General features: G+C 36.4%; 1 protein-coding gene across 2 annotated transcripts in view; it reads right to left on the bottom strand.

The window, feature by feature from the left end:
* Positions 1–12,708, bottom strand: part of tln2a (talin 2a) — a 47,379-nt gene extending 34,671 nt beyond the window's left edge. The window contains exon 1 of one of the 2 annotated variants that reach the window (XM_052561656.1): positions 12,579–12,708. The gene's annotated coding sequence lies outside the window, so the exon portion shown is untranslated. The remainder of the gene's footprint in view (positions 1–12,578) is intronic. The other variant, XM_052561657.1, reaches the window with a different exon arrangement.
* Positions 12,709–27,018: the final 14,310 nt, after the last annotated feature.

The following is a 27,018-nucleotide window of genomic DNA, read 5'->3' as shown; positions in this document are numbered from 1 at the left end:
AACTGTCCTTGATTTTTTTGGGATAAGACTCAAAACATACTGTAACTTTCAGAAATACAAACTTCTATATGTCCAAGAACAAATATCACTGGTTCTACTATGAGCTTCTGTTAAGCATTTTAATGTGCTCTAGGTATGCTAGTAAAATCTTAAATCTGTGCATCATACTCTCTCTCTTCAGAAGACTTGAATTAATTGGCTTGATTGATTTAAATTACATTTATAGTGTCTTTATGTATGTTTTCAAGCATCAAAGTTTTGGTATAATGGACTTTCAATAAAGGGACAGAAATCAGTTTCTTTAAAAATATATTTGTGTTTTGAAGCATTAAGTATGAAATGACATGAGGGTGACTAAATGATGGCAATTTTCATTTGAAGCTGAGCTAAACCTTAGTCCAAAAAATAATTCAAGGAAACGGAGCCACAAAATTATCTCATTCTAAAATTCTTGGGTTTCAGAAAGAAAAATCAAATCCGTTTTGTCACAGGCCAGTTAGCAAGCCTGGCTCTTGAAAGACAAGCAACATTCCTGCTGGATCAGCAAAACTCAATAAGCTTCCAGGCTAGATCAACTCGCAGCATGAATACAGAGTCTAGTCTAGACAAAGGGGTGTATGAATGGTTTCAAAAGAAGGAGGGCACATTAAACCATCATTCTCAAATAATAATCCTTCCAAGAAATGGGCAGACAAATGGAGAAATTTCTATTTTACAGCCAGTTCCGCTAACATTGTGGATGATGGGGACTGACATGGTTATACACAGCTACAAGGTGTGACATCTATTTAACACATGTAAATGGATTTGATTGAATAAACCTGCACAGGCACACACTCACTTTACTTCCTGAGCACTTTCCCGGTCTTCCATCATTCAGCCTGGGGACAGGATGCTCAAACAGAGCTAATTTGTCACTTTGTACAGCAACTAAAATATACACGTTGAGGAAATCAGCCTACAAATAGTGTACTTACAGTCTGCTCCACATTAAAATGGGATGCAGGAGAAAGTATTTCATCATTAAAATGATACATGCCATCAACTTGCAGAGTCAATGTTCTTGGTTCAGAGCCATTTCAATGCACATAAAACCCTAGTAGAGACCAGCACAGCACTCACAACCTGAATTATAATCCTTTACATTTGATTCAATCTCAGAGACAATGATTAAAACCTACGTATAGTAGATCAGGACCCTACATTAAATACATTTTATATGACAAAGCATGTTACATTTCTGAGTATGGAAAGCCTAAAAACATTTCTATAGTATCTGAAATATCTTCTTCATACATTACATTTCAAAAGTTACAGGTCGCTATGTTTTTTAGGTTTTGAGTCTCTTATGCTCAAAAAAGGCTACATTCATTTGATCAAAAAGAATTATATTGTGAAATCGTTTTCTATATTAATATATTTTAACTGGAAATGTATTTTTGTGATGACAAAGCTGAATCCTCAGTATCACATGATCATTCAGAATTCATACTTTATATGCTGATTTGGTGCTCAATAATTATTTATTCTCATTACAAATGTTCAAAGCAGTTGTGCATAATATTTTGGTGAAATGTTCTCTGAATAGATAGCAAAAGCATTTATTTACATTTATTCATTTACCAGACGCTTTTATCCAAAGCAACTTACAAATGAGGAAAATGGAAGCAATCAAAATCAACCAAAGAGCAATGATATACAAGTGCAACAACAAGTCTCAGTTAGCTTAAACGCAGTACACATAGCAAGGGTTTTTAAATAATATAATAAATAAAAAGATAACATAAAATAGAAAAAGAATATAGCAAGCTAATGTTAGGTCTTTTTTTGTTGTTGCTTTTGGTAATTGTTAAATAAACGAAAAGAAAACAGATAGAACACAAAAAGATTAGAAAGCTAGTTGGATTTCTTTTTTTAAGAATAGAACTAGAATAGTGAGTGCTAAAGTTAGAGGGTCAAATAAAGATGGAAGAGATGTGTTTTTAGCCGATTCTTGAAGATGGCTAAGGACTCAGCTGCTGGGATTGAGTTCGGGAGGTCATTCCACCAGGAGGGAACATTTAATTTAGTGCTTTTTTGGGATGGCAAAACAACAGTCTACGGACACCATGCAAATTTAATTGGCTAGTAATTTGTTTTGTTTACTCGCCAGACTGATAATAATAATAATAATACGAATTCCGCTAATAAGAACAGTATAGCTCGTAGGATAACCAAGCTTCTGAATTCATGAATATTATTCAGGTTGTGTGTGTTCGTTCAGAACTGATTCGCTGAAATCAAAACAGGAACAATAATAGATGAGCACCAGCCAATGAAATCGCCATTTGCGCGTTAGTTTTGCCAACTACTGGAAAACCCGGCAGTTCTGAACAACTGAAAAAAATTTGGAAAATACAACAAAGAATATAGTTTACATGTAGCACGTCAATTCTGCATGCAAGTCTCTCTCGCTCTCTCCTCACACTAAAACGATGGTGAGTCGTGCGCCGATGCACTACAGTACATCAAATGCAGGTACGCTGCACATCCATTGTGATGAACTGAAAAATAGTAAAGATTGCTTGACGGAGAGAGAAACTATGAAGCACTATGAAGTGTCCGGCGAGTGAAAATATATGTGCTAAACTTATACTTAGCCTCCAACTCACACACTGGTAAAATCGGAGAATTTATTAGCCATTGGCTAGTATTTAGACATAATTTAGTCGCCCAGAGTGAAGATTTAGTCACATATGCGAGTGATTTACTCGCAATGTAACGTTAAAGGGTTGCACAATCAAGTGACGTTGACTTGCAGAACGCAAGCTTCTAGAGGGCACATAAGTCTGAAGTAATGAATTTAGATAAAGGGGTGCAGAGCCAGTGGTGTTTTTTTTTTTTTTAAATGCAGTTCCTTTGCAACAATATAAAAATATTTACTGTCACTTACAGGGGTCATGAACTGCCTTTTTTATTATTTTGTACTGTTCTCTCACTCTGAGGTCCCCTTATAATGTTATCAAGATTTTCTTACATCAAAAAAACTATTCAGAAGTAATAGGCTACTTTCTGTCCTTGTTTAAACCCCCGTCATCAGATTGCTGGGTTTGAATAGGCTTGGCAGACTGTAGACTCGGAAGTAAATGCCCACAACTATAATTGCCAATAGTTGTGTATGTTTGACAGCCTACACCTTCACAGATGAATGCTGCTATGATTTAGGTTAAAAAAAAACACATTAATACACAGTATATATGAAACGATCTGTAATAACAGACAAAGTAATAGTGACCACATATTGAAAACAGTTACTCACTTGTTTGGTGCTTAATAAAAGTACATCAATTCATCAAAAAAGTAGCAAAAAATTTGTACTGACCCTCGAACACTTGTGTAGGCCTATATGAAAATCTTATAATAACCATGTCAATATTAATTGTTAGTTCCAAAGCATTCCAAAGCAAGTCAGATCAGTTATGGCACAAAAGTAATGCCTCTTAAACATATTTTGCAAACAGTGAAGAGTTAGCAAACGGAAATAGACTTCAGTCAACAGCAATAACATCTGCAAAAGCATCTCCTGCTGCAGCCAAGCAGCCAATCAGCAGCCTCCTGCTAGTCATTAGCTGGTTTAATGACTGTATTTTCATGACAATCCAGCTCGTTTAACAAGACTGGGGCAACACTTAACATGCTGTACACTTTCATAAAGCAGCTATCCCAAAGAAAAATGAGCACCGCTAGACAGCTTAATCTGAACTGTCACTGAAATTGTGGGGATTAGCAACTAAAATCACTGCCAGCTAATGAGGCTATTACTCATAAAGTATGAATAGCAGACCCAGCAGTGCTCCATTCTAAAACAGGGCAAAAGTACTAGAGCAGCATCTGCAAACTTTAACAAATGACTTATGCACTGCCAGGAAGAAACACAGTCATAATGTCTCCCACATCTAAGGTATGGATCATATGATTTCCTGAGCCACAACTATGACCTCAGAGCGCACAGCTGTAACAGATCACAGAGCTCGGGTTATGGACGTTATGTCCCGTACTACGAGATGCACCTCAGAGGATTACACCACATAGCCTTCCAGTAAACATGCCAGTCCGGAGTTACATGCCTGGATAATCTGCTCTAGTCTGTTGTATCCAGTTAGTTCAGGATTAGAGAACTCCAAGAAAATGCCACGCAAATAAAGGCTATTTCCAATCATTTCATTAATGCAGAGCTGTCCACGTGTAATCAAATCCAGCTGGAGCTCCCAAGACACTTAAAAAAAAAATGCTTCACATTGAGAGCGGGAGAACGTTTGTGGGGGAGTAACCCTCATGGAGCAGGACACCCAGGTCTGCTTCTCCATTTCCGTGTGGCTACACAACGCTAGATCCCACTGGTGTTGCACTCACCAATAAACACACAACAAATCACCTTATATAGAGCTACGGGACATGTAGGAGGTCAAATCTGGCTCCAAACTCTTCATAGTCTTCAACATGATCTTGTCCTAATGGGCAGTGGGGATTTGTGTAAACAAAGTCTATTTTAGGATCGCGAGTTTAAGAACAGCAGACGTGTCACATCCTCCACTTCTTTTTATTGATGACATTCCATTTGGCCTTGTATTAACACAAAGAGTTTATCTGTCATCAAGTGTGTTTATCAAGTGTGTTAATGCACCATTCGCTCATTTATCATGGAGGACAAAAGTAAATGGAATATTTAAAATAATAACTCTTCTTTTATGATTTACCAATCCTTGACCTTTGATAAAAGAATACATTCATACATACTCTATAACTCAGATGTCCTGTCAACACCGAGCTCTGTGAAGGCTAAACGGATGGTCGACAAATATTAGCATCTCTACGTCAAGGCAAATTCCAACTTTAGAAGGACAGAGGGGGGCCAAGAAGGTAGTAAACTGAGAGTGAGAGACAGACAGAGAGACAGATAAAATTGGACACATGCTAAACCCCCGCCCCTACTCATCTTCATGCAGCAAAACACTACCAGCATTTATTATAAGTGCTTTAAAGCCTGAAACTTCAATGCTTTTTAAGGCAAATAATTATGTTGAAACCTGACAAATGTTAATGGACAAATAGATGTCAAACAGATTACATGCTTTCCCAAAACACATTGTGGGTAAAATCACATATGGGGTAAATATGATTTAAAAAAAATTTTTTATAATAACACTAATGCATGTGAAGTAAATGGTCTTGAGATGAAGCACTATCCATGCTATGTTTACTCTATGGATCCATCTGTCATTATGGACTAGTAAGGTCCATTTAAAGAACTGTCGCCAAGCTATATATACACATTTACAGATATACAAATGTAACATAACTTGCATGTTTATAATACTTAAGATGAGTTGATAGTGTACCAAAATAATCTAGAGTTCTATCTCTTGATTCTTTACAACTTTCCTAAAGTCTGTGCATGTTACATGTACATTATATGGACAAAGGAATTGGGAAACATCTCTTAATCATTGCATTCAGGTATTTCAATCAGACCCATTAACACAAGTGTATAAAATCAACTACACAGCCATGGTGTTAGTATTTACAAACATTTGTGAGAAGAAATGGCTCATCCTTGTTAGATATTCCAATCCAATAAAGTGGCATTATTGGAAGGTGGAAGCAACTTAGCTACATAAGACCATGTAAAGTGCTGAGGCGCATGAGTCGCCAACACTCTGCTGATTCCATACCTGAAGAATGCCTATCTTTCACCAGCATTAATATCAGCACAAAAACTGTGGCTAGAGCTTCATGGAATGGGTTTCCATGACCGAGCAGCTGCATACAAGCCTCTCATCACCAAGTACAATGCTAAGCGTCATACAGCACAAAGCCACTTGACTCTGGAGAACTGGAAATGTGTTCTGTTGAGTTACGAATCATCCTTCTCTGTTTGACTGTCTGATGGGTGAGTTTGGGTTTGTTGGATGCCAGGAGAATATTACCTGCTTGACAGCATTGCACCAACTGTAAAGTTTGGTGGTGAAGACATTACCGAATGGGACTGTTTTTCAGGAGTTGTTCTAGACCACTTACTTCAAGTAAAGTCAAATCTTAATGCTTCAGCATACATTTTGGACAATGCAATGCTTTCAACTTTTTGGGAATAGTTTGGGGAAGGTCCAGCATGACTGTGCCCCAGCGCACAAAGCAAGTGAGTTAGATATGGAAGAATTTGATCGGCCTAGACAGAGCCCGAACACCTTTGGAGTGAACTGGAACAGAGATTTCGAGCCAGGACTTCTCGTCAAGCACAAGTGCCTGACCTCACAAATGCTCTACTAGATACTAGATTTGTGGGCAAAGATTCCCACACAAATACTCCTAAAATTTGTGAAAACCTTCCCAGGAGAGTCGAAGCTGTTATAATTGCAAAGGGTGGGGGTAACTACATTTCTAAATACATATGTTTTTGTATTTAGAATGCAATGTCATTAAAGTCCTGGCTAGTGTAACAGTCAGATGCCCCAATACATTTGTCCATATAGTATACGTTTTAGGTCCCATAAACTGTTTAGTCTTTAGTAAATAGAACGATGCAGCCCTTCCTCCACATTAGATTTTTAACCGTTTAAAAGTTCAGTTCCAACTAGGAATGCATTGACATTTAAACTCTTGCTGATATGAGAAGTCTATAATTATTACATCTGTTTTGTCTGTGGAATACAAAACAAGATACTCTGAAAGTTAACGAGGTCCAAACAATATGGGACCCCTTTGACTTTCATTGCAATGTTTGTTTTTTTTAAGTCTAAGTCAAGCTTTTAGTCTAACCCATTTACATTGTAAAGGTGGAGAAATGGCAGTACCACAGTCAAGTCTGTTCCAGTTACAATACAGGGAATCTGGGAATGCCAGATCTATGCAGCATACGCCACCCAGCCAGCTGCAGACTGGCTTAGAAAAGCCCCTCTCCACTCTCTGATTTCATGTAACCATATTGAGCCTCATGTCAGAGGGCAAAAAATATTCTGGATTCCCAAAAATACCCTGACAGAGAAAGCACTCTATTCAAAGTGACAGGACACATAGAAGGTTTTATCTTCAGAACTATTTGTTCAGATGAGCACCTGATACTCATTCTCTACCTAAAACCTTGCCCAACAATCCATCAGACCACTGTATTTCTCTTTCAGCACCTTTCTTTGATCACTCATCTACGGCTCCAGTGGAATGTGCTCATGTGAAAGAAGCCTGCATGAACCCTCATAGCAGTTTGGATAGGATTTGTACCTGCCCTTTCTGGCAACTGACTCACAGTGAGCACAAGAGATCACAACGAGCCTGATAGCCATTCTGCCGAAGGGGAGGCAGCAATAGCAGAAGCTCCCGATATAACAGACTGACCTGGATCCTTTTTCAGCACAGAGAATGTGGGGGTAGAAACAGCCTCAGGCCTCCAGAGTCAAACTCAAACTGCAAGGCTCTAATAGGTGTTCTGTGTTTGACAGTATATGGATCCAAACGCCCTGCTTCACCCACTTCACAGCTGAAATTATTTTATCGAGGGGTCATTTTGAGGAGTAAACACATTTGAATGTAACTAAAAGATGGCTGTGTTTACCGGCTACAGTACTGTTTAAAAGTTTGGCATCTAAGATTCTTTTAATATTTTTCAAAGAAACCTTCTGCTCACCAAGGCTGCATTTATTTGATCAAAAATACAGTAAAAAATAAAATAAAATAAAAATTATATTGTGCATTATATGAAAAACAATTTATTCATAGTTTTACTATGTAATATATTTTACAATTGAATTTATTACAGTGCTGGCAAAGCTGAATTTTTAACAGCCATTACTGCATCAAGAAACATTTCTTATTATGTTGAATACAGTTGGGCTGCTTAAATGTTATTGGAATATGTGAGCTTTTCATGATTTGTTGTTGATTAGAAAGGTCAAATAAACAACATTTACTTTGAATAAATTTGTAGAAATTCTTTAGTCTTTACTGTCAGTTTTGATCATTTGCATGCATGATTTTTATTCATGCTAAATAAAACCATTCCTTTATTTAAAAATACTGTCAGTTTTGATAATTTGCATGCATGCTGAATAAAATTACTTTTTATTCTTGCTAAAAAACATTGCTTTATTAAAAAAAAAAATATATATATTACTGACACCAAATGTCTGAATGATTCAATCAATTTATCGATTTATCAACCAAAGTCAAAAGTGAAGAACTAAACTAATTTATGATTGCTAATATGAGAAACGGATAAGATAGTTTGTCAACTGGTTCTGTTAAGATTTATTGAAGGATGAAATATGTGAAATGAGAGATACATTGGTTAAGCAACCGGTCAATAATTAAAGGGTTGATCCACCCAAAATTAAAGTATGTCATCATTTCTTCTGTGGAACAGTATTGTTTTATTTCAGTATTCATTTTATTAAAAAAAAATATCTCTATACAATAGAAGTAATTGGGCTGCTAAGTTGCATTTTACACAATATCTTTTTTCATGCTTCACAGAAGAAACAAAGTTATAAAGGTTTGCTTATCAAGTTATCACAGAGGTAACCAAGGTTCTAAATGGTGAGGTCACAGCTCAACCAAACCTACAGCTTTACTAAAACTTATGAAGCCAAATTAAACAATTAGGCATTTTCAGTCAAGATGAAGGTGCAGATGGGAGTGAGTGGCAAAACAAGGAAAGTTCAAAAAGAGAGGATGATGGCAGGTGTAGTGTTTTATCAGTTGCTGTTGGCAGTCTTGCTCAGAACTCACTGGAGCTAAAGGATGTGACACCCGCATACCCAACGACACCCCTGCTAATTATAACCACCACCACATTTGAAGAGGAGTTGCAAGTCAAACTTCCACCTCAACAATTTGTGAAAATTAAGTTTTCAAGTAATATTTCACTCAAAATTACAAATCTGTCATCAGTTACTCACTCTCATGTTGTTCCGAACCAGGATGACTTTATTTATTACTTCCATGCAACACTGAGTTTAGCAGAATGTTCACATTTTTTTATCAGAACTTTCAGTAGATTAACGGCACTCTGTTCAGAACACTTGTCATATAGACAAATAAATACTAATGTTTTGTGTGTGTGTGTGTGTGTGTGTGTGTGTGTGTGTGTCTACAGTGTAAGACAGAAAACCAAACAGGTTTGATATGACATTTGATATGAGGGTTTGTAAGAAGTGCAAAATTGTACATTTGTGTAACAATGTGGCACACAATATGCTAAGATTTTCAAATCTTTACATAGACTCAAAAAAGTATTTTGTAAATCTCTGAAATGAAGAATTGAAACTTCTGCACGAACATGCACATGTGCTAAGACGTATTTTAATGTACAAGTATGCACCTACATGCATCTGTAAACTTACTATCATTCATGTTCAGCAATAAGGGTCAGTAAGATTTTTTTTTAAATACTATTATTCAAAATGGATGCATTACTATGATCAAATGTGACCGTAAAGACATTTATAATGTTACAGAAGATTTCTGTTTCAAGTAAGTTCTATTCTTTTGAACTATTCACCAAAAAAAAAAAAAAAAAAAAAAATGTAGCTATAGTGAAAATCCTAAAAAAAAAAAAAAGTTTCCACAAAATTAAGCAGCACAACTGGTTTTAACATTTGTAATAAAAAGAAATGTTTCTTGAGCATCATGTGAATGATTTCTAAATGATTGTGAAACTGAAGACTGGAGTAATGGATGCTGAAAATTCATCTTTGTTGTCACAGGAAAAATATATATTAAATATATTACAAAAGAAAACAGTTATTTTAAATGTTAATAATTTTTCACAGTATTAATTTTGAACAGTATAGTTGTTATTAGTAGAAATTATCCATGAAAAACATTCTTGTCAAATCAAAGCAAACATGCACATTCATAAGCTTTGTTGGCTGACATATTACTCGGTCAACATCGATATATATAATGAAGTGTCCGATTAGCAGACAGACCTCATTTCTCATGCAATATTGTTCAAAGGGCAGCAGGCTTATCTGAATCCCAAGTGCCTGGCAAAATAAACAAAAAGGACTTTTGATGATAAGGGACTATTCATAATTTAAAGAAAAGAGAACAAATAAATAGACTGTTTGAGGTTCCATTATAAAAGAGCACGCTTTACTCACTGGTCTCATATGACATATGTCTACTTCTGCCTATAGAAACCAACTGATCCATAGCATTAAGGGAACCCATTTCTTTATTTACAGTCACGTTTGGTGTGGAGAACATTTACAGTTCACATTTACACTCGCCTGGTTCTGGCCTTGCAAAAATTAAATGGTATTTTAATAAAGAATAAATGGAACATTGTTGGAGTGAAGACAGCGCCAAGTGATGAGTGGCTAGCAGCAAGTCAATGAGCTTGTTCACCTTTACAGTGTAAACATGCTGAGAATCAGGAACCTTGCCAGTAAGGTATGACCCATGGGCAAGCTACCAATAAAAGTGACAGCTGTGATAAAAAAAAAAAAAAAGCAGCTGCAGTTTGTCAAAAGGACAGCAGAATTACTCTACTTGATGCCTTTTCCTAAGCTACTGGATTCATCAGCATCAGCAGTCCATCAGCCCATAAAACAGTAAGCAGACCTGTCTGTCTCCTTCAGGTCACTCAATGCTGTGAGACGAACTTAAGACTTTAAAAGCAAAGCAGGTCTACACTGCTAATAAAAGGTAAAAGTACAAAAATAAAATGCACAGTCCATTTGCAATGAGAGATTACAAGCACTTAGCAACGAGGATGAGTTATACAGACTCATAAAAGTGCTTAAAAACCTTAAGAATGTGCTGTGTACATGAGCGTTAAAGTAAGAGAACACTTCTTTACCTGAATCTCACTAAAACAAAAAATAAAAAAAGCATTTCAATAAAAAAGATGAAGCTGATAAATGCCAATGCATTTCAATGAACAGTAGCCTATTTTCAGAAAAAGTTACAAAACAGATGGTTAATCTACACAAAGAAGCTCTCAGAAAAATGAACAATTTTATCCACTATGATAATGGAAATTAATGAAAGCTCCTTGTCATAGGTTTTTAAATCGGCAAAAGAATAACAAAGCATAAAAAAACAAAAGTAGCATAATGTTGAGACATGTGGTAACACTATATGGGGTAAGCCTTCACAATGGAAATCATCCAAAAAAAACTAAAAACTAAATAATATTTGGATTTTCAGCTAATTTTAAGCAGTAAAACGCATGTCATGAAATAAGTAATACACAACCTTATAGTCATTATAAAATATAGATGTTTTGTTCAGTATGAAACTGTAGTCACTACATGGTATGAAATGACTGCATTGAACAAGTATTGTTTATAGCCAACAAACAAAACGAATGCATTTGTGTAATCAAAACCTTTACTCCAAACCTAAGGTAACTCCCCTACTGCTTGACTTTGTTTTCAAAATCAGCAAACACAGGCTTATGTTTGAGAAACTTGAAATAGGATATATACAATTTAGCAAATGAATGGGAAGCAAGTAAATTAAGTAAAAGGGTGAGTAATGTGATCAAAGACAAACAAAACATCCGAAGAACAATGAAGAATCCACAAGTATAAATTTCCAAAGCTCTGAGGGGATGTTTAAATGTGATGACACAGAGGGGTGTGGCGTCAGCCTGGGCTCCATGTGTCTGGACCGTCACAAAAGCATTTTACCCCACTGTTGCAGATGAATGTGGGAAGTGACTTAAAGGTTTAAACAATATCAGAGTATGGACTGTGCAAGAATGGAAAGGTGGTGGTAATACGGATTGAGAGAGAAATGCCTGGAAATGATACGTTAAGATTCAGTCCTCTAGCCTATGATTATTGTAGCGAATTAAAAACACTGCAAACGAATTCTAATAAAGATCATCACTTATGCTACATATATATAAAAAAAACATGTTTGTAAAATATTAAATACAGTACTGTTTTTAAAGTGTCCTCTATTTTTCATTTTGAAATTAATTGATTAATGCCAAAGTTTTATCAAACACAAAATGCGATGAATATAGCGGTTTCTAGCTGCAATCCACAAAAGTTAAGCATCGCATATTCAGATCAACAATGCAAGCCTGGCCAAGTTTGAAATCTCAAAAAAAAAAAAAAAAAAAAAATTATATATATATTTTTTTTTTTTAAGTAACCATTTTTATTTCATCCATAGCCCCTGTGTTGCGAGAAAAACGAGAGCGAACACAATCAAACACGAACATTTGCCTTAATGCAAATATCCTCATCCGTCTTTCTGCATTTCAGAGACAAACATTTAAGTAGTTAAACTTAGCAATTACAAAACAGAAACCCGCAGTGTTCCCATCGATTAACTGTGCGCTTGAATTAATTCTCCTGCAACTGGTGAAGCATGTGTATCATGTCAAATGCGACATAAGGACTCTGTGCACGTCTCTGTACAGCACACACTGCTTATTTCCACGCACCTCTAAATCCCAATCCATTCAAACACTGCATGCAAGATCGGGTTTGCCCTATTAATTCATAACACATTAAAACACCCAGCGATCGCGGATATTTCTGTGCACAATTCGCCGAACAAGGAAATCAGAGCACACTGGTTCTTACCGGTGAGTTTGTTTACCGCAGTTTCATCGCGAGCTCGCAGCCGCTCGATGCACAGTAAACTACGATCTTGTCCTGCCTCTTTGGAGTAAATCCCTTCTCGATTTACGGAATTTACCGAGCCCGGCCGATCACTAAAGGTGGGACTAGAGGAAATGCGTCATGCATACAGGAATCCTGGGGAATGTAGTCCTGGTTAGTAGTACGCATCTGCTGTTTATTAGTCAGTTTTTTAAATGGTAAATTTGTAGTACAGTAAAATATTTGATTATATAATTCAATATTTATTTATTATAATTTACCAATGATTTATAAAATGTTTCTAAAAAGGTTTTCTAACCTATTATCATTATGTTATTTAACCTTATATGCATAGGTTATAAGCATACAAATACTTTAAAGGTATATACAGTACCTAAAGAGTACAGTTCATTTTCCAAAGGACACCGCCCCAGTGACAGATTCGGTAGCCAAATTTTTTTTTCTGAGAGTGAAAGGAATAGGCTGCCTGCACCACAAACACAACACTTGAACACACAACTTAAAAATCAGTCTGCTCATCATTTTATTTCTGAATAATTACTTAGTTAAATTACAAGTACAAATACAAGTACAATTTTAATAACACACTTCCAGCATCACAGAGAAAAATAAGAACGACAGAGGGAGAAAGGACAAGACTATCTTGACTATAGTTCTCTGTTTTTGAAATCACCTTCCCAGTTTCAGGGGATCTAGTCTCAAGCTTGACTGAAGTCATGGATTGTGTGGTCAAGCACCTGGAATGTATTATAGATGTGTTGACCCAACAAAGCTCAAACAGGGGTGAGTCCACAACAGCATTCCACAGATTCTAATGAGAACACCTCCCCTGTCTTAAAAACTCTTCCCTATCAGCCTCATGAAATATGTGTCTTTCACGTTGTATTTTGACAATGTATTGCCATAAGCCTCGTAACCTCGTCATTCATTGCTACAAACTGTACTTTGATTTTCAGACCAATAAACCACTTTAGCTTTTGTCTGTAAGCGCCTAAATGCTGCTCTCTATAGATTCAAGTGTGGTATTACAGCATGGTCAGGGTTTTTGTTTGTTTATTGTATGTGGTTTAAGATGTGGCTCCTATACGCTGTTATTCTTCACCATTACGAGGGCAAAAGGTCTGAAATATAACAGGTCTATGGCCCCATTTGTCATACTTTGATAATGACTTAATTTTGTATGATTATGACTTAACTGGAGAAGAAAAAATGATAAACAAACCCAAACCAATTTTCCTCATATAGGGCAATAGAGTAAGCCTATATTCCATTCGATCCTGGACACTGATTTGTAAGAAATTAGCTCTTCAACTTCTTGTACTTGACTTTGTTTAATGTATTATGTGTCTGTCAAAAATTGTCCCAAACCAGTTTCCAAAACTGTTATTATTTTCTTGACTTAGATATTGACAGTAAAAGCCTTAGATGGGGCTGTTGTTCTCATCTAATAGTTAAACGCCAGCTGTCATTTCCATAACAATGAGCATAATGGTGGGGGAAATTTGTTAATTGTCATTTAAAGCCCAGTGGCTCCACCAGAAAATTTTAATAGGGGTGGCCAGATGAGGCCACAGTAAATCTTGGGGTGCCACATTAAATATCCAATAATTTTTCCAATATTGACAAAAAAAAGGATATCCCTGGTATTTCTAAGATTTTATTGATAACGATAAACAGACAATAATGTCACTTTAATTGTGCAGATATCTTATTTCTAATTGTGCTGACAGATGACTCCTGATTTTTTCTCTAGTGTGCACCATCTTTTAGGTCAAATACTTGCATTTGGGCTGTTACCAAGCAAATGCAATCAGTATCAACAAAATTGATCTTTGCAATGCAGAGAAAACAGAAACTGCATCTGAAGTGCCATTTAAATATGTTTACACATGGTTTAATGCAGCTCTGTGGGACATGGAATACTTTATCCTACAGTTACAAATGAATAAATAATGTTTTGATATTTTAAACATAAAACATTGAAAACTGATGTTTGAAATTATTTAAAAAATGAATAGGTACCTTAAATGTGAAACTAAAACCGCCAGTAGGTGGCAGCGAGTCACTGTTAATAAGTGAGTCAGTACGATTGAACCGAATCATTTAAACGGTTGATTCATTCAGGAACTAAACACAATCACGTTGCTCAGAGACGCAAAACAGTGGCTGTGTTTGGAATGATTTTTGTTTTTAGAAATAGAGCAAAAACGGTGAATATGTTGTCTAAAATGTAAGTCTCTTGATATTAACGTCTTGTTTATTGAACTGTTGTATAAAAGCAATATCATACTTGTAATTATGCTGACTTTTAGAGAAAAACGTAACTCTTCGTCTGATAATAACTATATGAAATTCTATAAACTATATAACGTTAGATCTATACATTTTCTGCAACCATATCTTGAAGAATGTGATAATTCTAAATTTCAAGTGAAAGAACGCACTACAAATGAGTATTGTTTTTTTTCTTACTATAAATGAGTATGCAAACTAGTCTAGAGCATCACGTGACGTGCAATTTTATTTTTATTTTTTCCGCACTTCTTAAACTGTGAATTTACCCTCAGCATTTAAATTTATACTACCCACTGCAAATAATCCTAGGAGTTTATTCAGTGGTGGCCGTGGCCACCCCTTGGGGGCGCCCCTGAGTGAGGCATTAATGCCTCACCCAGATTCTTTTCTTTCTAATATACACGTTGCTAAAAATAACAACACTCAAACAAAACAATGGGGCAGAACAGAAACAATACATGTAAGCATAAGAATATGTTTAATTATAACATAGATTAGTTTCATGCACTGCTTACTGCATCCCACATATTATTATTTTTTTCTAAAAATAGGAAGAGTCATTAAATTGTTTATTAATTTTGATGATTAATTATTTAAATCTATTACAACAATCTAATATTAGTATGTGGCTAGATTATATTTTGTCATTAAACATCTGTGCTTGAAATTTGGATACCAAGTCTGGAAGTCCGTCTACAGACAGCATGGCTTATATTTTTCAGTATCTTACAGGCTTGAGATTCTAGACAACATGTTTGGGTTTAAAACAAAAAGCCATGTAGTCAAACATCACAAGATCAACTTGCAACCAGAGTCCCTGGGGACCACAGACAGTCTCTCTGATGAGCTTTGAAACTTGTCCCTGGAAGGAAAACCACAACCACGGGACAAAGGAGAGTTATGGATGCATCTGAGGTGGGAAAATGCATTTGCAGTCACAGTCAGGCCCGTCCAACTTCAGATAACAAATTAACTATGTCCAAATATGGCCTGTTAATTCAACATGTATCAGCAAATGAAAATAGTTAATGATTAAAAAAAAGGTTTTTCCAGAAAGTATATTTACATTTTGATAGGTTAAAATGTAAGAATGTGGTTTATCCTAAAGCGACAAATTAGAGTAAACAGTAATTTTATACCTTGCACATGAATAAATGAACAAATCTTGTCAAGGCATCTCTCATTTGGTGAACAAATTAATATCAGCCACCTCAGTACACTTTCATGTTCTTGTATTAATCATTCTTGTTAAAATGTGTCTCTGTATGCGTGCTATCCATGTACCTTGTATGTGTTTGTGTAAGGGGGTTATGTGAGTGTGTTTTGTCTTGTGTAGTCTCAGCTCTTTGTTTGGATATACATTTTGTCTGGATTGTGTCAGATTTTGTATTTTTTTAAAAACCAAATAAAATTGTTTTTCAAAATTCCATTCATTCTCATGGGGACCTACAAGGGAAGGATTTGTTACTTTTTTACATCCACATAAAGTCCTTGAATTCACAATTTCTTTTGTGAGTGATCCATGTTTAAGTGTGACATATATATGTATATGTATATATATATATATATATATATATATATATATATATATATATATATATATATATATATATATATATATATCAAAAATGCCTTTCAGACTTCTTCTTTGTGGGGAGGCATTAATTTGGAGGACCTATGCAAAAACAGAGAAGACAGAAACCACCAGTTTCACAGACAAGGCTTAAGGTCGCAGGCTAAAATGCATTCTGAAAATATTTTGCTCTTACATATCTTAAAATATGTCAGTGCAATTGTTCTGTCTCAAGATGCACACCTGTAACATTTTCTTTTAAGGCATTTTTATAAAAGCAGCTTAAATATCTTAATTTAACTAAAGTCTAGCACTGGCTTAAGCTAAACCCCGTCTGTGAAACGCGACCATAGTGTCTCACATTTACATTTACTCTTATCTAAAGCGACTTACTAATGAGGACATTTAGTCTAATTAAATTAAATTAGTCTCTTAATAATTCCCAAGATTTAACAAGTTGTCAAAATCTTAAGATAGTCAACAAGTGTACTCGTATAAAATCTGCCTTCTGCTTTTACTCCAACCACTGTCTTTGGCCATTGCCTCAACTCCTGTAGTCTTTCTATTTCATGAAATTAGTATTTCAGTAAATGTGTCTCCGCACATCATAATATACATTTGTGTGCAAGCTTTCTTTTTTTTTTAGACTTGTCACATGACATATCACATATCTGATTATTTGTCATAATCCAATCAGTTGCACAGCTGATTTTTTTTTAAATGAATTCATACGAATATAGCTTGCTATAATGGAAATACCCACATCTCAGAAAACTTATTACATAAATGCATTTTAATTATGCAACACTCTTAACTGAAAGGAAATTTCACCATTATGTAAGAACCGACAACTTACATATATTAAAAGTTCCTTCTTTTCTGTCTTGCAAAATTAGGATACTTAGTCCTTCTATTTCAGCTCTCTGCAACTCAGTGGCTCTTTTACGAACCAACAAAAAAAAAATGAAATAAGAGCGGGACAATAGAGCACTTTAAGGACTCTAAGTAGGGATGGTGTTCTTGAGGTCATAGTCAGCATTTCTCGTCCTCCAAACACGAGTCGAGTTAATGCCAAAGAGCACAATCTTTCTCTGATCTGATCACAGCACTTCTGACCAAGCCTTCTCTCAATCATTTAGGTGTTCTTTAGCAAACTTTAAACGGGTCTACATGTGCCTTCTTGAGCAGGGGGACCTTGCAGGCGCTGAAGGATTTCAGTCCGTTGCGGCGTAGTGTGTAACCAAATTTTGCTTGTTGACTGTGGTCCTCACTGCCTTAAAATCATTAACAAGCTCCTCGTGTGTAGTTTGGGGCTGATCTCACCTTTCTCATTATAATCATTACCCCATGAGGCAAGATCTTGCAAAAAGCTCCAGACTGAGGCCAGTTGATGGTTATTTTGTATTTCTTGCATTATCACATAAACGCACCAAACAGTTGTCACCTTCTCACCAAGCTTCTTGCTGATGGTCTTGTAGCCCATTCAAGCCTTGTGCAGATCTACAATCTCTTCTCTGATGTCCTTTGACAGCTCTCAGGTCTTGCTCATGGTGGTGGGAGAGGTTGGAATGGAAGATACAGATTGTGTGGACAGGTGTCATATACACCTAATGAGCTGAACATTAGGAGTAACTTCTGAAAGTGACAGGACTAATCTGTGTTCACATGGACACATAACCAATCTGTGGGAGACAGAATTCTTGCTGGTTGGTAGGAGATCAAATACTTAGAGTATATCACTCATTGCAATGCAAATCAATTTCTAACCTTTATATGATGTTTTTTTTCTTCTGGATTTTGTGGTTGATAGAGTGTCTCTATACATTACAATTAACCTACCATAATAATTAGAGACCCTTTTTTTTGTAAGTGGACAAACCTACAAAGAAAAGGGGATCAAATAAATATTTTGCCCACTATAGATGTATAAGTTGCGTTTATTTAACAAATGGGCAACTTTAAAGCATATACCAGATGTGTAGAGGTTAATTAGTCAGTCGCATGAGTGAGTGACGTGACGTGACATTCAGCCAAGTATGGACCCATACTCAGAATTCATCCTCTGCATTTAACCCATCCAAAATGCACACACACAGCAGTGAACACACACACCGTGAACACACACCAAGAGCAGTGGGCAGCCATTTATGCTGCAGCGCCTGGGGAGGAGTTGGGGGTTTGGTGCCTTGCTCAAGGGCATCTCAGTCATGGTATTGCCAGCCCAAGACTTGAACCAACAACCCTAGGGTTAGGAGTCAAACTCTATAACCACTAGACCACAGCTTCCAACATTCATTTAGTGTTGCACAAAAAACATATAATAGTTAATAAAACACATAAACACATCCCATCAACATTGTCCCATCAGCGATCAGGTATAAGGCTGTGTGGTCTGAGTGTTCTTATTGTTAGTGCCTGAAGATCAAAGACAAAAATAACACTCAAGTTATTATTTTTCAGCTGTCCAACTGATCTTTTTTATATTAGTCTTTCATATACAGCCCATGTTTTTCAGCTTGATAGGAGGACATTTTTCCAAGTCCCTTGCAGCCTTGTGATGACTGTGGAATCAAATGTAGTAGGAAACAAATTGATGCAATATCGCTGTCCCATTCTAAACAACAGATATGACAACTTCAGCACAAAATGCATGAATACAGAATATAGATAATGCATGAATATAGATAATCGTATTCTGAAATATAATTTAACCTTGAACATCAGTTTCATCCTCCTTTACAGCTGATTCCGAGGTCTATCAGGTCCTTGAAGGTCTTGGGAGAAACCAGAAACTTGGCTTCTTGAGAAAAACACAATTAATGACAACAATATCTCTCTCAGGAACCATTCTGCTAAGTAGATAGTGTAGTCACACAGTGGCTCTGTTCATACTTGGCATTAGTATGCTTATTGGGTGATGCACAAGTGAACAGACACAAGACACATATGGCCACATATACATGGGTGTCTGTTAGATCACTACACTGGAGTAGAGAGCAATGTGAATTGTTCTTCATGCACACACTAACTGAAATTTAAAAATAAACTATCACACAGACATATAATATACATCAATATCTCTTCCCTTTGTGCTTTAATCTTTTCTTTAAATTCATAAATATACATCACGGTTTCCACACAAATATGAAGCAGAAATAATAAAAATGTTTCTTGAGCCACAAATGAATTAGAATTATTTCTGAAGGATCACGTGATACTGAAGACTGGATTAATGATGCTGAAAAGACAGTAGCCTAAATTGTATTAAACAGCTGTAAGATTAGCATAGAACTCCAGTATATTTAGAAAATTTCATTGCTTTCATTGCAAGTGTTAGCTTGCTTGTTACTGAATTGCACTAAAATATCTGCAGATAAAGTGGGATTTAGGGTAAACACTGGTGTAGGCTACTTGCAATATAGACTAACACATCAAAAACCCAGCCATAGTACTATAGACATTTGTAGTGAACTGTACTTTGAATATGTAGATATTCAATATATTATAATATTCATATATTAAAATAAAACATTGAACACATGCATACAGTACATAAGTTTACAGTATGCAGTGAATCCTTAGATAGGGTGGAACATAGTCTTCTGTTACAGGCACTCATATGCTATAGTTAGATAAGGTATTATAAGCCATTGGCTTACTTATGTTCTCCCTTATCTGAATCGTGTGTTCATCTATTCAAAACTAGAATGCTGCCGGTCCCAGTGCAGACAGCTCAGCTGCTGCAGCAGAGTCAAATGTCATGGAGGTAGGAAGACAGCAATGAGAGAGACACAGCCTGATAGAGGTGCTGCCAGTTTCTTAATAATGTGGCTCTACTATTCATTAACCCTTAAGATAGTAGGAACCTGGGCAATTATGTCACTCACACACATTTGTTTTTGTGAAAAGATTACTGTTATAAACATGAGCCGTGTCTAAAAGGCAAAGGGGGAGGAGTTGCTTCAATTTATAACAACGTTTTCAGGATTTCCCAGAGAGCAGGCTTCAAGTATAACTCGTTTGAAGTAATGGTGCTTCATATAACATTATCCAGAGAAACCAATGTTAATGATAAATCCCCTGTTATGTTTGTACTGGCTACTGTAGGCCACCAGGGCACCATACAGACTTTATTAAAGAGTTTGGTGATTTTACATCCGAGTTAGTTCTGGCTGCAGATAAAGTTTTAATAGTTGGTGATTTTAATATCCATGTCGATAATGAAAAAGATGCATTGGGATCAGCATTTATAGACATTCTGAACTCTATTTGTGTTAGACAACATGTTTCAGGACCTACTCATTGCCGAAATCATACTCTAGATTTAATACTGTCACATGGAATTGATGTTGATAGTGTTGAAATTATTCAGCCAAGTGATGATATCTCAGATCATTATTTAGTTCTGTGTAAACTTCATATAGCCAAAATTGTAAATTCTACTTCTTGTTACAAGTATCGAAGAACCATCACTTCTACCACAAAAGACTGCTTTTTAAGTTATCTTCCTGATGTATCCAAATTCCTTAGCATATCCAAAACCTCAGAATAACTTGATGATGTAACAGAAACTATGGACTCTCTCTTTTCTAGCATTTTAAATACAGTTGCTCCTTTACGCTTAAGGAAGATTAAGGAAAACAGTTTGACACCATGGTATAATGAGCATACTCGCACCCTAAAGAGAGCAGCCCGAAAAATGGAGCGCAGCTGGAGGAAAACAAAACTAGAGGTATTTCGTATTGCTTGGCGGGAAAGTAGCATATCCTATAGAAAAGCATTAAAAACTGCTAGATCTGATTACTTTTCTTCTCTTTTAGAAGAAAACAAACATAACCCCAGGTATTTATTCAATACAGTGGCTAAATTAACGAAAAATAAAGCCTCAACAAGTGTTGACATTTCCCAACACCACAACAGTAATGACTTTATGAACTACTTTACTTCTAAAATCGATACTATTCGAGATAAAATTGCAACCATTCAGCCGTCAGCTACAGTATCACATCAGACAGTGCCCTATAGACCTCCTATAGTTCCATTAGTTAGACACACCAATTTGAAAAACTAATGGAATGCATAGTCGATATAAAAAATTGGATGACGAGTAATTTCTTACTGCTAAATTCAGAAAAAACAGAGGTGTTAATCATAGGGCCTAAAAACTCTGCTTGTAATAACCTTGCTTGTAATAACCTAGAACACTGTCTAAGACTTGATGGTTGCTCTGTCAATTCTTCGTCATCAGTTAGGAACCTAGGTGTGCTACTTGATCGCAATCTTTCCTTAGAAAGCCATGTTTCTAGCATTTGTAAAACTGCATTTTTCCATCTCAAAAATATATCTAAATTACGGCCTATGCTCTCAATGTCAAATGCAGAAATGTTAATCCATGCATTTATGACCTCAAGGTTAGACTATTGTAATGCTTTATTGGGAGGTTGTTCTGCACGCTTGGTAAACAAACTACAGCTAGTCCAAAATGCAGCAGCAAGAGTTCTTACTAGAACCAGGAAGTATGACCATATTAGCCCGGTCCTGTCCACACTGCACTGGCTCCCTATCAAACATTGTATAGATTTTAAAATATTGCTTATTACTTATAAAGCCCTGAATGGTTTAGCACCTCAGTATTTGAATGAGCTCCTTTTACATTATACTCCTCTACGTCCGCTACGTTCTCAAAACTCAGGCAATTTGATAATACCTAGAATATCAAAATCAACTGCGGGCGGCAGATCCTTTTCCTATTTGGCGCCTAAACTCTGGAATAACCTACCTAACATTGTTCGGGAGGCAGACAGACTCTTGCAGTTTAAATCTAGATTAAAGACCCATCTCTTTAACCTGGCATACACATAACATACTAATATGCTTTTAATATCCAAATCCGTTAAAGGATTTTTAGGCTGCATTAATTAGGTAAACCGGAACCGGAAACACTTCACACAACACCATACTTTCTACATCATTAGAAGAATGGCATCTACGCTAATATTTGTCTGTTTCTCTCTTGTTCCGAGGTCACCGTGGCCACCAGATCCAGTCTTTTTCCAGATCAGAGGGTCACTGCAGTCACCCGGATTCAGTACGTATCCAGACCAGATGGTGGATCAGCACCTAGAAAGGACCTCTACTGCCCTGAAAGACAGTGGAGACCAGGACAACTGAAGCCCCAGATACAGATCCCCTGTAAAGACCTTGTCTCAGAGGACCACACAAGACCACAGGAAACAGATGATTCTTCTGCACAATTTGACTTTGCTACAGCCTGGAATTGAACTACTGGTTTCGTCTGGTCAGAGGAGAACTGGCCCCCCAACTGAGCCTGGTTTCTCCCAAGGTTTTTTTCTCCATTCTGTCACCGATGGAGTTTCGGTTCCTTGCCGCTGTCGCCTCTGGCTTGCTTAGTTGGGGTCACTTCATCTACAGCGATATCATTGACTTGATTGCAAATAAATGCACAGACACTATTTAAACTGAACAGAGATGACATCACTGAATTCAATGATGAACTGCCTTTAACTATCATTTTGCATTATTGAGACACTGTTTTCCAAATGAATGTTGTTCAGTGCTTTGACGCAATGTATTTTGTTTAAAGCACTATATAAATAAAGTTGATTGATTGATTGATTGATTGAAAAGTGGGGACATCCCATAGGCGTAATGGTTTTTATACTGTAGAAACTGTATTCTATCGCCCTTCAGCAACCCTACACCTAAACCTAACCCTCACAGGAAACTTTGTGCATTTTTACTTTCTCAAAAAAAAAAAAACTCATTCTGTATGATTTATAAGCATTTTTAAAAATGGGGACATGGGTAATGTCCTCATAAGTCACCCTCTCCTTGTAATACCTGTGTCATACCCATGTCATTATATAGAGTTTTGTCCTGATATGTCACAAAAACAAGAGCACGCACACATACACACACACACACACATACAAACACACTTGCATTGGTGGTTTACGGGACTCTCCATAGACATAATGGTTTTTACACTGTACAATCTGTATTTTCTATAACCCTACACCTAAACCTACCCCTTACAGAAAACTTTCTGTATTTTTACAATCTCAAAAAAAAAAAAAAAAAAAACGAATTCTGTATGATTTATAATCTTTTTTACCCATGGGGACCTCAATTTAGATCCCCACCATGACACGAGTCCCCATGTGTGCAGTCTGATTTAAGCACCCCCCCCCCATACTAGAAACACTCCAGCATACATCAATTCACAAATAATTATATATCAGAAAGGATTTACTGTTGCTACTATTTATAGTTTTTGCTATATATTATATTCCGTCTTGTGCTGTTATTCTATTCATATGTATTCCAATGTTAAGAGCAGTCTGTGAGAAAAAATATTTTGCTGTAATCTTTGCATCCTTTACTATGTTCATTAACTGGGATATTGCTGGAAGCAGTACAGCCAGAGACCCCTGGTCTTCCAATACCAGTGCTATGAGGAGGGATGCTTACATGAAATGTTTAAATATCAGTTACATATACGATACTACTCATATTATTTCACCATCTGTACACAAATGTAATGCACTTGTCTGTGGGTGGGGATGTGTGGCTATAGTGCCAGGGCTGAATTTTTGTCCCAGTGCACCCCTGGTGGGACATCTAAAAGGTGGGTCTACAGATCTGAGTTGTGAAATGCTCCAACAAATGGTCAGATTTCAAAAACACTATTGTGTGCCAGAAATCTGAAACCTGTGTGAATGATATTTACTATTGTCTGTCTGACCATTTAGGCATTTTGTAGGTATCAATCCGGAGAGAGGGACAAAGAAGTTGGAAGGAAAAGTGTCATCGAAATCAAAAGGGAAAATGGTACAGAAAAACAAGTTGAAGTGAACCTTTATGTTCCACTCTTCTTTACAAAGTGAAGGATTTTCAGTGGAATTTCTAAAATGTAAGAAGTGTACACATACACACCAATATTTATTTTTTCCATTTATTATTTTCTATCTTTATTTAACTGTACCTGTTATCCCTTTTTCTGTCTCTGACTGTATAGTCATCCCTCTGTATTATTATGTATTATGTATCTGACGATATTATTATGTTTTGTAATATAATGTTGTCCTCTTTGTTCTGTTTAATATTTCTAGCCATGCTTAGCACCCTTGGATGGAACAGCATCTGAAGCTGAACTGTTCTCCTTTTTTTGATCTAAAGTTTTGTTGGACTCACTTGGAGCTTTGTTATCTGGCCATGTTGGACTATTCATGAAGTGCTAAAAAAATTGATAAATAAAGATGCGGATGACCACATCAGTGATCACGTCTTCTGTTCATCATTTGTATACACCTTACTTTTCTATGATTTTTCCTGTAAAAGCAGGCTCAGCTATTTGATTATGTGTCTGGCTTCCAGCTGTTTGTAGCTGTACAGAACCACTTGTTTTGTTGATTGAAATTGGAAACGGGCGTTTTTTATATTATTTTAATGTATTGTTTTAATCACATGGTTAGTGCAAACAGTTAGACTGTGATAATAGTGTTTTTTGTATCATTAACTGGATGGGATTCTGTGGCACTCATTTGTGGGGTGTTTTTAAAACCAACACCTGTATCTTGATATGCTTCATCAGGCATTACAGGCATGGTGAAATGAAAATGAGACCAATCGAACCAATCACTGCAGATTAGTGTCACACAAAGGAGGAATGCATATTAAAAATGAAAGTTTTCTTTGACTTTCCATGCATGTCAGCCTGTTGTTGGGGACTCCCAAAACCCGAATGTGACCCTTTCATTACCTATAATAGGGGCACTTTAATATATTTAATCACTTCTTTATGCCATTCTTCACCCTTTGAACAATTTTAAAGACATAGGGTCTAAAATTAACACTTGCCTTGCACCAAATGTGGTATTGCAGAGTATGTAGAACTGTGTCAGTCGCCAGTTGGCCATTAACATTTTTATTTAATTCTAATCCTAGTTATAGTATAACATTGCAGACTTTAGACTGGAGAAAGAAGCAACTTTTTGATGAAACGTCAAACCGGCCCTTGTAAAGTGGAGAGTCGTTCAGATGAGGTATTAAACTGGCATCCTGACATTCTGTTGTCATTAGTTGCCCACTTTAATCATGAATTTGACCTCATTGTTTAAGATGGTAGTGCATCCTGATGGCCGAGCTTGTCAGGATGCACTTCCCCTCTATTAGAACAGCTTTATCAAGGCAGAGAGTTCAAATGCAGCTGTTGCATGTAGTAGCCCGAATCTGGTTCCTCACAAGGTAATTTGTACAGTTATGTACAAATGATACATAACTGTTGCATTACTCTTGAAGCATAGATTTTATGGAAATGATGAACAATATTAAATATTTAGATTTTGAAAGTGAAGCAACTGAGGACAGAGGATATTCAGGGATGATCAGTTTCAAGATGCTTGTTGTTGGGAGAAAAAAATCCCCCAAAATTCTTTATCATTGTTATCAGTATGTGTTTTTCCTAAAATAAATGTATTTTTAGAGGATATTAGAGTTTTGAAGCTGATGAAGTCCAGTCATATTTTTGGATGAGGCAGGCTTTAACCTGGCCATGACATGGAGGAGAGGTTGAGAGAGGCCCAGAACAGTGTTCGCTGGGCAGCCTGACCACCCCCCACTGTGTGATTCTGATAGGACCCCATAGCAAAATCAATGCATTGGGCCCAGAAATCCTAGCAAAGGCAGCAAGTGCAACCATGGTTTCACGCCCATCCACAGTTTATCACCTTGTATTTACCCCATACTCCCCTTTCCTTACTGTAACCCAACTGAAGATTTTTTCTCCACATGGAGGTGGAAGATTCACAATAGGCACCCTCACAAACAAGTCATGCTTCTCCAGGCCACAGATGACATCGTGCAATGACATCACAGGAGACCAATGTCAGGCCAGTTTTTGCCATGCCAGAAGATTTTTTCCAAGATGTTTAGCTAATGAAAACATCAGTGATGATGTGGATGAAAACCTGTGGCCAAATCCACAAGATGTATTTTACTGTAGTTTTTTTCTTATTTTTTTTTCTAATCAAATTTTTTCTCATAATTTTTTTTCTTATCTATTTTTAAACCTGTTGTGAGTTGATTATTCAATAATTTTAAATTTCTTTTAATGATTCCAGCGTCTGTACTTTTCTCTCTAGTCTATTACAATGATCTACTTGGTATCTTGTGTGTGGGTGATCTAAAGTAACGTTCCTATCATATTTTATTTCTGCAAACGCAAGGCTTCTTTAAAGATATGAATGCAATATGCAAAGTTTTGAACATTGGACAGCCTGCCTGTGTTACAAATAATGACTGTTTTGAGTTTTGTGTCTAGAGTTTTGTAAAAAGGTTCTGTTGTTTGCGCAAAAAGTATTGTAAAAAAACTGTAGCAGATGAGGTATTAAACTGGCCTCCTGACATTCTGTTGTAATTATTTCCCCACCTTAATCATGAATACGGTGTTTAACTAGCCAGCCTGTTTATAATACAGTAATCGTCGCGACCCCTGATCTAGACAGTGTGAGT

This window comes from Carassius gibelio, chromosome B7 (assembly GCF_023724105.1).
Source record: "Carassius gibelio isolate Cgi1373 ecotype wild population from Czech Republic chromosome B7, carGib1.2-hapl.c, whole genome shotgun sequence".
NCBI classification, from domain to species: domain Eukaryota; kingdom Metazoa; phylum Chordata; class Actinopteri; order Cypriniformes; family Cyprinidae; genus Carassius; species Carassius gibelio.
Note: the sequence above shows the minus strand (reverse complement) of the source record. Positions and strands in the feature narration are given on the sequence as shown.